Genomic DNA, 12,667 nt, shown 5'->3' with positions numbered 1-12,667 from the left:
TGCTATAACTATGTAGCGGATGATGTTCTTTGTACTGTCTGCAAGAATAGATTGGAAATTTGTTTTCTTTTTTTTTAAAGAATGAAGACTGAGCTCGAACCAATATGCCCGCGGATAGCTTGAGGGACGATGAACATTTGACCCGAATAGCTTTGAAGATGCACTAAGGATTTGTGATGTCATAAAATATGGAATAAATAAACGTAGGTATACGCAATTGCAACCCCCTATGTATTCCCCGTTGCAAAGGGAAGCGCATCTCAGTTGCGTTGACTTTCCTCCCCCATCACGCTCACCGTGTCTAGAGCTCGTCGCCGTCTCCTGCTCTCCTCTTCCGCGGCCAGGACGGCGTTGATACAGGTCAATCCCTCTCTCCCTTCCTCTCTGTTTCTCTCCGGCGACCTCCGTCTCACTCACTGGCTCCGCTGTAGTAGGCTCTGAGAACGTCAGCGCGCGTTGGTGCCCCCGTAAGATCCGCCCGGGCCAGCAATGGCGGCAGCCGTCGTCGGCGCCATGGTCGCCTCGGGCGTCATCAAGGTGGTGATCAAGCAGCTCGGCTCCGCCATCGTGGGCAAGGTAAAGCTGCACAAGAACCTGACCAAAGACCTGGAGAAGATGAAGATGACGCTGGAGTCGGTGGAGGCCGCGCTCAGCGACGCCGAGAGGCGCTCCATCACGGATAGCTCGGCGCTCCTGTGGGTGAATCGGCTCAAGGCCGCCATGTACGACATCTCCGACATGCTCGATGGCTTCGAATCTGACGCCGGCCTGGTATGCAAGATTCCGTCCATTTGGTTGCCATCAGTCTGGATCTGTGTCGTTGCTTTTTTCTAGGAAATGAACTGACGGACCTGAATATATTTAGATGATGAACTAGATCTGAATTTCTTTCTTTTTTGCAGTGAAGTAAATTATGTAAATAAATTCATTACCTTAAAAATCTGAATTTGTATATAATGATGTAAATTATCCAAATGAATCTGAATTTATTTAGATATGTTGTTCACAGTGAGGATCAGCTGTCCTGCTATACCTATACCTGGAAGTGCCACCGTATAGAAGTTTTAGCAGAAAACCAATCGGCCAACGGTCCAAGTACTAGTTGGTTAGAGTCCTAGTAGTATATAGGACCATATGTGCATTGTTTTCCTTTGATCAAACCGATTCGGTCAAGCCCTGCTCACAAGAGCCTGAGTTTTTTTTCCTGGGATCTTGGCTGTTATGTCTCATTTGATCTTGCCGTCAGTTTTTTAAACCTTGTTAGACTATGTTGTCTCTAGCGGGTTTCCTAGTCTTACACATGCCGTGTTTCTTGTGGCGAAATTTTGGTTATGCAAGCAATGGAAAGGGGGTTATTCTGGTTGGAAAAAGAGTTGAAACCAGCATTTCTGTAATGGATCTTTGTAAAGTAGAAAAGAACTAGGAAAGCTAAGACGCGTCCTTTTAAACATATACTTTTCTTGATTTAAATTACGGCAGTACTTCACAAAACTACAAACATGTGCACATACTTTTTTTAGTCTTCCATGCTTGATGACTTCAAAACTGACTCCACCTTGGTACGCATGATTGATTATGTCCATTTGGTTGTCATCAATCTGGATCTGAATGTTGTTGTTTTGTAAGATAAGAAATGATGGATCTGAATATATTTAGATGACGAACTAGATCTGTATGTTATAATGTAGTGAAGTAGGACTAAATTTATTTAGATAGTGAAGTGCATCTGGTTTTTTGGGGGATAGAAACCTTGGTGCAGATAGGATCAGCTGTCCTGCTATACGTATGCGACCATACATGTATTACTTTCCTACTTAGTACGCATGGAATTCCAGACCAGAGCTATGTATGCTTTCTTGTCGATTGAGAACTAAAAACCACACCTATACTTTTCTTGATTTAAATTACAACGCCACATCATAAAATTGCCGCCGCGGGCATGTGCTTTTTCATGTCTTCGATGGTACTGACGTATCAAGGCATGCCTCTTGCAGTTTGGAGCTATGAGGAAGAAGATTAATATGCCAGGCAGTATGAAAAAGATGCAAGAGCGTCTACAGAAGACCGTCAGAATTATAGTGTTCCGCCAGAAACTCGCACTAATGAGCAGCAAGTTCCTGATATCTGGGAATATGCAGGGAATGTGGAGGAAGCAGAAATTATCGGGAGGACTGGCGATAAACTGGAAATCTTGGCTCGTTTATTGGGGAGCGCCACTGAAGGGACCACCTTTGTTCCTGTATGGGGCTTTGGAGGCATCGGCAAGACCACCTTGGCAAGATCAGTTTATAATGATCTTGAGTTCGAAAAACACTCTCGGGTATGGGTCTATGTGTCCCAGATTTTTGATTTGAAAAAAATTGGCAACACTATAATATCACAACTATCAGAACAACAGAGCCAGCAGATCCCTGATTCACATAGTATTAACATTCGCCTTCAAAAGCTACTTGCTAAGAAGAAGAATACTCTGATCATTTTGGATGACCTATGGGAGAAGCATCCTTCTCAACTAGAAGAATTGAAAGCTATGTTGAGGCAGGGTGATGGGTGCAAGGTGATGGTTGTAGTTACCACACGCGATGAAGGCATTGCAAATGAAATCGGTACTGTGCAGCCATACAACCTACCTCAGTTGTCAGATGAGATATGCTGGGAAATAATGAAGCAAAAAAGTAAGTTTGAAACAAGAGATGACAAAGAGCGGTTGGAGCCGATTGGAAGGGATATTGCAAAAAAATGCAAAGGTTTAGCTTTAGCTGCTCAATCACTTGGACACATGTTGAAGTCCAAGTCGTATGGACAATGGAATTCGGTCAAAACCAATCATATGTGGAATCTATCTACTTCCATAGATGCATCATCTAGACATGAAGTGCTTGGATCCTTACTATTAAGCCACAACTTCATGCCTCCATACTTAAAGTTATGCTTTGCTTACTGTGCAATCTTTCCAAAGGGTCAGGATATGAATAAAGATGATCTAATTCATCAATGGATTGCTCTTGGATTCGTGGAGCCATCTAGTACATTCTCTAATTTACAACTCGGTGAGAGTTACATTGTGCAACTTCTGGAAATGTCATTTCTTCAACGTCCAAAGGTGAATCGATTAATCCATACCTTCACAACTAACTGTGATATCGTTTTATTTTAATGTATTGCACGATTTAGATATGATGTGGATTTGTTCATAGAAAATAAGTTAGTGCACAGATCCCGAGTGGAAAGATGGCCGGTTATATGTCCATGTGCACCAATTGTGTAGAATACGTAGTGGTAATGATGGGACTGGGCATAGAATCCATGATGGTCCGTCACCGACATGTGATGCAGTGTGAGCAGTGTTAAAGAAGACTAGACTCAGAGTCTCAAACCATCACTGTCGGACACTGCGTGAATGGCCACTCTCCGAGACTTCTTGTCCTCACTGCCACCTAGAAGTGACAATGACCAGCATAGCCCCGTCACATCCCTCTAGGTGTTTATCGTTGTCCTACACGTCATTGTCTGGCCCTGAGCTACCATGTCACATTGGCTATGGTTATGCCCGCGAACTGGTAAGTGGCCAGGTTGCGCATAATCTGAAGTTAATTGACTTATTTAATGCACGCTGTGAATTGTGTGACTAAAGTGCACATCTCGGGTAAGTTGTGTAATTAATGGTGCGTTTATCTGAGAAAAGGAGGGAGCATTTCCTATTCTATAATGATCAATTGGAAGCCTTGTATTGTGCAGTAGCACAAGAGGGTTGAAATTCTTTGTTGTGAAGGGAGGGTCTCCTTTTATCTGTATAGCCATGTGATTATATTGTACCATATTTCTCTTTTTATTTTAAGTTTTTCCAAGTTGCCCTTTTAGTAAAAATTTATTTCAAATTTGGTGGGGTGAATTTTCCTTTGTTAGTCAGGCCAAGGCTGATGACGTCAGGGGTTAAGTTCTATTTTGCATGGCAGCACTTATTTTTTGGAATAAGAAATATGGTTGGCTTGTAGGAGTTGTGTTAGAGCAGCTTACCCATGATATTAAATTTTAGCCATTAAGTTAATGATCTAATTAATTTCGGTGATGTGGCTCGAAATGATGGTACGTAAAGAGCCTCAAATTAGTATAGATAAGAAAGATTGCAGTATGCTAGTATAAATATAAATAATTTTGATGGCTTGTGACAGAATGCACTCATAATTAACATTTTATTGATATAGTCAAATCTGTACAAACTACATGCAATAATTTGGTGTTCGAGTTCTTTTTTTACTTATTATTTATGTGCAGTTTTATGATATAGAAGGCATTAGATGAAAATCACATCAGATCGAATAAAAATTTGTAGATGATAAAGTTGGTACAAGGTAAGCAATAGATGAGATGGAAAAATCAGTTGTCTTTCTGAAAATAGACTAACCTCGGAATTGCAAACCGAGATTAACATCCTTATATAGTCATTAGTAATTCTCTCATTTGATTCCTTCTAACTGCCAAATTTTAAATGTAAGTCTTACACTATTTTCTATAATATTCGTGCAGGTTGGCGCTAAAAGAAGATTGTACGGAAGAAACAAAAGTTTCACACTGTTCATTATGCATGACCTGGTGCATGACCTTGCAAGATCGGTCATGGCTGACGAATTTAACTTGGCGGGCCCTAACTGCCGCTATGCATGGCTTACAGATTATATGAAGCCATTAAAGTCATCCACGACTTCACCTGAAAAGCTAAGGGCGCTGCATATTGTGAGCCATAACTCACGCCCGTTACAGTTCCAGCGTGATGCATATTCACCAGCTAAGTACGTCCGTGTCTTAGATTTAAGCAGAGTCAATTCAAATGAGTTGCCAGATTCTATTGGTCAATTGAAGCAGTTAAGGTATCTTAGTGCTCCAAATATCCGTGATGGAACATGTCTCAGGAGTATTTTTATGCTCCGAGAATTGAATTATATTGACCTTCATGGTTCTGATAATATCTCAGTGTTGCCAGAGTCAATTGGTGAAATGAAGGGTCTGATGTATCTTGACTTGTCATGTTGTAAGAGTTTAGAAAAACTCCCACATTCGTTTGCAAAGCTCAAACAGTTGGTATATCTGAACTTATCTTACAGTCGTTATGTTTTAGGAATACCTGAAGCTTTGGCTGACCTTACCAAACTCCAACATTTGGGATTATCAGCATGTGAAAATCTCAGAGGACTGCCAGAAGTCATTGGCAATCTCACTGATCTCCGCTATCTGGATCTATCACGGTGTATGCAGTTTATCTTTGACAGCTCGCCAACAGATCAAACCGAGAATTTTATTGATTGTATCTGTACCCTTCCCAATATGGAGCACCTGGACATGTCTCTGAATGACTATCCTATTTGTATACCGGAAAGTGCTAGCTGCCTCAGGAAGCTGGTTCTTGATGGGTGCGTCCAAGTTGCCAGACTTCCAGAATGTGTGGCTAAAATGGATTGTCAAAGTCTTTTTGGCTTGTTGTGGCCAGCCTTTTCTGTAATTGCAGATGATACTAAATGTACCGCCAACCTTGGCTTGCTTGAGCATATAAATCCTGACGAGCTGGTAATCCAGAAACTTGAAAATGTGAAGTCTCGAGAAGAGGTACGCAGTATAAAACTCGGTGAAAAACAGAGGATTGGATATTTGGCATTACAATGGAACCCACAAGCTAAGAGATATGTGAATGACAAGGAGTTGCTGAGGGAGCTAGTGCCACCAAGCACTTTGCAGAGGTTTGTGATATATGGTTATATTGGTGTCAGCTTTCCAGACTGGATAATGAATATCGGCAATTATCTCCCTAATGTTGTCCAAATGGAGATGTCTCGTTTGCCCAACTGCAGAAGCCTTCCACCCCTCGCCCAACTACCAAACCTCCGAGTGCTTACTCTGGAAAACATGGAAGGCCTGGAACATTGGAATACAACATACTCTAGTGGTGAGGCTAGTGTGAATGAGCTCATGTTCTGTAAACTTGAGGAAGTGAATATACATTATTGCCCCAAGTTGTGGATAAGACCACACCTTCCTCAAGCTACATCTTGGAGTATAAGGGGGAGTAATAATGTACTCATATCATGGGCAGAGAGCGTCTCACACAATGTTGCTTCCTCATCTTCTTTTGCACTAGGAGTATCTACTACTCTGACAATTAAAAGCAGCGAGGTGCCTCTGCATCAGTGGAGATTGCTTCACCATGTACCTGCCCTCAGTGATTTGCACATCGAACGTTGCAGTGATTTGGAAAGCTCACCAGAGATCACTTGGGCCCTCCAGTCCCTCAAATCACTGACACTGGAGATGTCGGCCCAATCAAAACTGTCGGAATGGGTAGGCGAGTTGACATTTCTTCAGCAACTGGTGATAAAGCGATACAAAAAGCTAGAGGAATTGCCCGATAACATGAGGCAACTCAAACAGCTACAATCATTAACACTGGATGTCTGTCGTAGCTTGAGACAGCTGCCACTATGGCTAGAGGAACTTACCTCTCTCAGGAAACTTGTAATTTCGTCCTGCGATGCGATCACGACTTTGCCAAACAGCATACAACAGCTCACAAATCTGCAAGAATTAGAAATTCGCCACTGCCCTCACTTAGAGCAGTGGTATGAAGCAGAGGAGAACAAGACGAAGCTTGCTCACATAGAACAAAAGGTATGTGCCCTGCCATATATATATAGGTATTCCTATTAAGATTGCATTTTGAACGTATTCTGTCATTGGTAGTACTTTTCTGCTTCATTTCTTCTATGATTTTTTATTGAGAACGATATCAACTTTCCATGTACTTTTCCTTAAAATTCTTCTTTTTTTGCCCAAATGATAGTATTGACTTCCTCTATTTTATATTTGGCAGAGTATCCAGTTTGATAGCCCTTCCCCCTCGAGGATGGAAGCCATTCCTGCCAGTCGCCGTTGTTGCCCACTTCGGTGGCCCTTGCCGTGAACGAAGATAAGAATGTGATGCTGAAGAAAAGACAGTGGAGGCGTTAATCAGGATTTAGGCCGCTAGATTGAGTCGGCTGAACCCACGTCCATCTGAATCGAAACTCCATATTAATTAGCTCACAATCCCAACGTACTCCGGTATGTGCCCTGACCCTGAGTGGTGCCTTGGGCATCAAAGTGTGGGGATATTTGTATGCTACATTCGGCAGTAGATATCGTGCTACTCTGTTATGTGTTATCAACTTCCCTGGACAGCACAAACCTGATTCAGCCTTTTGTAAAGTGCGCTTGTCGTTTGGTTATTAGTTCTGGATTCAGAGAGCCAGCTGTTTGGCTTCCTTCACTCTGTTACTAGGTAAAATACTCTGAGCCTTGCACCGACAATTCCATCTTCAATGTAATGTATTCTTTCTTGTTTTATTGATAGGAGAAATTACGAGGCCTAGTAAGTTAAGCCAACATGGCCTGACAGGGTTTTAAACTTGACCGCTGCCTTTTGAGATGGTTTCCTTGGATATTGGTAGTTTTAAGTAGGTGCGCGTTTGTAGTGAACTGGTACTGGTGATGGTTTCGTTAATGAAATCGGAGCCCCCCCCTCTTTTGCTCAAAAAAAAAAACATAGCCTGTAATGTAAAACAGGGCTGAAACAGGGCAGCTCTGAGATTGGTGTCTGCTGATACCCTTAATTACCTCCTACCTGCATCATTGTAAGATCCTGTGAGACAAGTCTCAGTGTGCTGTCTATGAGATGCCTGCTGCTCCTAGACCATCCAAGAGGAGCGCTGTTGACGAGGATCACCTGGGGGTTTTATTCGACCGGTGGATGCGCCGGACGAGCAACGTGTGCAGTAACTGGTTCTTTTCTCACAACAACAAAAAACACCCCGAAAAAACACAAACTAGTTCCTCCGCTAGGACTGGTTCATTTTATAATTGCGCAAATGATGTGTGTTCGTTGTTGATGTTTGCTCGCTCTGTTGTATCATGTCATGTATCCTGTTACCTCCAGACTTGGAAGTCTGGCATTTGTTGCTCATAAGTCTGATGTCGACTCAGCAAGTCTGGAGGGTGCTGCTCAGCGTGTGCAGGATCCAGGGTGGCCTCCTCCGGTAAGGCGATGGTGAGCGATGATGTTCAGTCGGATGGTGATGAGCATGCATGGCATAACTGAAGCAATCCACTGAAGATCAGTGAGTACACGATACAAATGTAAGCGAGACCGTGCTGACCTGCTCAAGCTTTTGGTCAGCATTTGGCAACATATAAGTCAATTTTGCCAGCCTGCTCTCTCTTGAGGCTGCTTCTCTTAACTTCCCCAGGCTGGCCGATGGAGTGTCAGTTTCGTCAGTCCCAGCTTGCTCTTGTCGCTGTGCAGCTTCACCGCGCTTAGCCATGGAATGCGCGCGACGCTTCTCTCATTTCCACTGCATCTGGGGTGTTACAATGAGTAACCGCCTACGTGATATGGTGTTTTTGGCAGAGAGAAAGAACGTGGATAATAAGTAGCATACAACAGCTCACAAATCTCCAAGAATTAGCAATTCGCCACTGCCCTATCTTGGAGCAGCGGTGTGAAGCAAAGGAGAACAAGACGAAGCTTGCTCACATTGATGAAAAGGTATGTGCGAGATTAACTTTGCACTTTGAATGTATTCCGTCATTGGTAGTACTGCGTATATATCTGTTATATATGTATTCCTATTAACTTTGTATATTTGGAATGTATTTCGTCATTGATAGTACCACATCATGTTTTTCTGCACTTCACTTTGTCGATGAATTTTTTGTAAGAAACGTGTACAATTTTCAAGTCTTTTCCCCCATAATTCTTCTTGTTTGCCCATGATAATACTGCCTTCCTTTATTTTATATTTGGCAGAATATCCAATTTGATAGCCCTTCTCCCCCAAGGATAGCAGCCATTCCTGACAGCCGCCGTTCTATCTCACTCCGGTGGCCCTTGCTGGGAAGGAAGATAAGGAAGTGATGCTGGAGAGAAGGAAGAAGCGTACTTGGGTATGTGCCCTGAATTATGAAATCTCCAATGTATTCCAAGCAGACATAAGAAATCAAAGTGCAGGGCAGGGATATTTGTATGTTAGCTTCCGCAGTAGATATTTGTTATCTGCTCCCTTGGCAAAGAAAATTTCGGTTTCTTGTACAGAATGCTTCTTGCGGGAAAAAAAAATATAAGCAAGAAGCTTCTTGCTTATGGTTATTAGTTTTTTTTTCAAAAAAGGGACTCCCCGGCCTCTGCATCAGAACGATGCATACGGCTAACTTTATAAATAAGTAAATAGGTTCAACAAGGTCTTAAAGTCTGAAACAAAAGTAAAGGCAAGCTCATAAAGAGCCAAAGGGCCAAAAACAGAAAAGTCAAAAGGCCACAACCGGCTAGCATAAGAAAGATCGGAAAACTAATTGCCTGTCCTATTACATGACCGCCATCCAAACCGGTTGAAAATATCCCGTGCTACCATCTCCCACCGGATAGATCCAGTAACCAAACGCTCCCTGGCCTCCGTCGGAGTGAGTAGCGACCACATACGGTTCAGCGCAGTGGCTCGGAAAATAACCTGCAAAAAATAAATATTTGTTGTTCTGTTAAAAACCAAATCATTTCTACAGTTCCAAATTGCCCACAATAAAGCACATACTCCTACGCGAATGTGTCTAGCTGTTTCTATCCCATTAAGCCACGTTCCAAATAACGTACTGACAGAATTCAGAGGAGTAATGTTAAAGGCTATGTGCACCGTCCGTCACAAAACTTTGGCCAACGGGCACTCAAGAAAAAGGTGTTTGATAGTTTCATCCCGATCACAAAAACTACACCTAGTAGATCCTGTCCAGTTGCGCTTTGCCAAATTATCCTTAGTTAATATGACTTGTTTATGTACAAACCACATAAACACTTTAATTTTCAAAGGAACTTTGACTTTCCAAACATATTTGGAACTAGGAATGGCGCTAGAGTTGATAACATCGAGATACATCGATTTAACTGTGAACTCTCCAGACCTAGTGAGCTTCCAGCGCAACTGATCGGGCTGTTGAGATAGTTGAACCTCCATCAGTCTACTCACTAAATGAAGCCATGCTTCCCAACGATTGCCGGCAAGCGTCCTCCTAAAATGAATATTAAGGGGGATGGACTGAAGTATCGTTGCAACATAAGCATCACGTCGTTGAACAATACTATAAAGGGACGGGTACTAAAGCGCGAGTGGCGTCTCTCCTAGCCAGGTATCCTCCCAGAAACGCGTGGTAGTGCCATTACCGATTATAAACTTTGTCCTATTGAAAAAGGCTGATTTGACTCCCATGAGCCCCTTCCAAAAAGGTGAGTCCGTCGGTCTCACTGTCACCTGGGACAAAGTTTTGGACTGCAGATACTTACTACGGAGAATCTGCGCCCATGTGGCATCAGTCTCAACAGATAACTTAGACATCCACTTGCTGAGAAGACATCTGTTCTTGACTTCAAGATTTTCAATGCCAAGACCCCCTTGGTCTTTTGGTCGACAAATAATATCCCATTTGGCGAGTCTGTATTTTCTTTTTAGTTCATCGCTCTGCCAGAAGAATCGGAATCGATAGAAGTCCAACCTTTTCCTAACTTCAACTGGGACTTCGAAGAAAGACAAGAGAAACAAAGGCATACTCGTGAGCACCGAATTAATAAGAATTAATCGGCCTCTGTATGACATGAGCTTGCCCTTCCAGCAACTCAGTTTCTTCTCAAAGCGATCCTCAATGCACTTCCATTCTCTGTTTGTCATCTTACGGTGGTGGATTGGTATACCTAAGTAAGTGAAAGGTAAAGCCCCCAAATCGCACCCAAACAATTGCCTATAAGCCTCTTGTTCCTCATTGGCTCTACCAAAACAGAACAATTCGCTTTTATGAAAGTTAATCTTTAACCCGGTCAATTGTTCAAATAAGCATAACACCAGCTTCATATTTCTCGCTTTTGCCAAGTCGTGCTCCATAAAGATGATCGTATCATCAGCGTACTGTAGGATAGACACACCTCCATCAACTAGATTAGGCACCAAGCCACCCACCTGACCAGACTCCTTAGCCCTTCCTATTAAAATTGCCAACATATCAACCACAATGTTAAACAAAATAGGAGACATCGGATCACCTTGTCTCAGGCCCTTATGTGTCTGGAAATAATGACCTATATCGTCATTCACTTTAATTCCAACACTCCCTTTTTGCGTGAAAGATTCTACCTGGCGTCGCCAGGCTTCATCAAAACCTTTCATACGTAAGGCCTGTTGAAGGAAAGGCCATTTGACCTTATCGTACGCTTTCTCGAAATCCACCTTGAAAACAACTCCATCTAGTTTTTTCGTGTGAATCTCGTGGAGCGTTTCATGAAGGACCACAATCCCTTCTAGGATGTTTCTGTCCGGCATGAAAGCAGTTTGGAATGCTGCACCACAGAATGTGCAATCTGTGTGAGCCTATTAGTCCCAACCTTGGTAAATTTTTTGAAACTAACATTAAGAAGACAGATGGGCCTGAACTGCTCAATTCTCATAGCCTCTGTTTTCTTAGGAAGCAGGGTTATCGTTCCAAAATTCAGGTGAAATAACTGAAGCTGTCCCGAGAATAAATCATGGAACATCGGTAACAAATCCCCCTTAATAATATGCCAGCATTTTTTATTGAACTCCGCCGGAAATCCATCCGGTCCTGGAGCCTTATTGTTTTTCATCTGTGAAATGGCCTCAAACACCTCTTTCTCGGAAAAAGGGGCAGTCAAAATATCATTTTCATCAGCAGCAAGTTGAGGAACATCCTCAATCCTAGACTCATCCAGAGATACACAATTATCCTCTGGAGGCCCAAACAACTGCTTGTAGTATTCGGTTATGTATAATTTTATATTTTCCTGTCCTAAAATCGTTCCTTCATCTTGTTCAAGCTGAAAGATCCTCTTCTTTCTGTGCTTGCCATTGGCGATCATGTGAAAGAATTGAGTGTTTGCGTCCCCCTGGACAACTTTGCGAACCTTAGCCCGCAGCGCCCACTTTAATTCCTCTTCACAGAGAAGCTCTTTCAATCTCATCTCCGCCTCAAGCTTAGCATGAAGCTCCGAGGCTGGCAGAATTGTGGATTCGGCTTTTAAATCTAGGGACTAAATAAGTGTAAGAAGCCTTTCCTTTTTGACCTTATAAATCCCACTAAGATGCTTAGCCCACCCACGCAAGAAACTTCTCAAGTGCCTTATCTTATTCTGCCATCGGTCAACCACAGTCCTGCCTCCTGCATCCTTAGCCCATTCCCTCGCTACGAGATCCAAGAAGCCTTCTCGTTCAAACCCAGCCAGTTCGAACAAAAAAGAGTTTTTGTTCCCCATGTGGGTTGCCTCACCAGAGTCCACAAATAAAGGCGTGTGGTCTAAAATACCACGCGAAAGTGCCTGGACCGTTACAAAGGGAAACTTCTGTTCCCATTCGACGCTCGCTAGGACTCGATCCAGCTTTTCAAACATCGAATTTGGCAACGCGTTGGCCCAGGTGAATTTTCTACCCGAAATCTCTATCTCTCTCAGATCCGAGCTTTCAATAATGGTATTAAACATGAACGACCACCTCCCGTCGAAATTATCATTGTTCTTTTCCTCTCGCCTTCTAATAATGTTGAAATCACCCCCAACCAGGATTGGGAGCTGCTCAGAGCTGCAAATCCGAACAAGATC

General features: G+C 42.8%; 1 pseudogene; it reads left to right on the top strand.

The window, feature by feature from the left end:
• The first annotated feature begins 239 nt into the window (after positions 1-239).
• Positions 240-7,371, top strand: LOC123166570 (putative disease resistance protein RGA4; annotated as a pseudogene).
• The last annotated feature ends 5,296 nt before the right edge of the window (positions 7,372-12,667 follow it).

The sequence above is a fragment of the Triticum aestivum genome, chromosome 7D, assembly GCF_018294505.1.
Source record: "Triticum aestivum cultivar Chinese Spring chromosome 7D, IWGSC CS RefSeq v2.1, whole genome shotgun sequence".
NCBI lineage: Eukaryota > Viridiplantae > Streptophyta > Magnoliopsida > Poales > Poaceae > Triticum > Triticum aestivum.
This window is presented reverse-complemented; position numbering and strand designations above follow the sequence as displayed.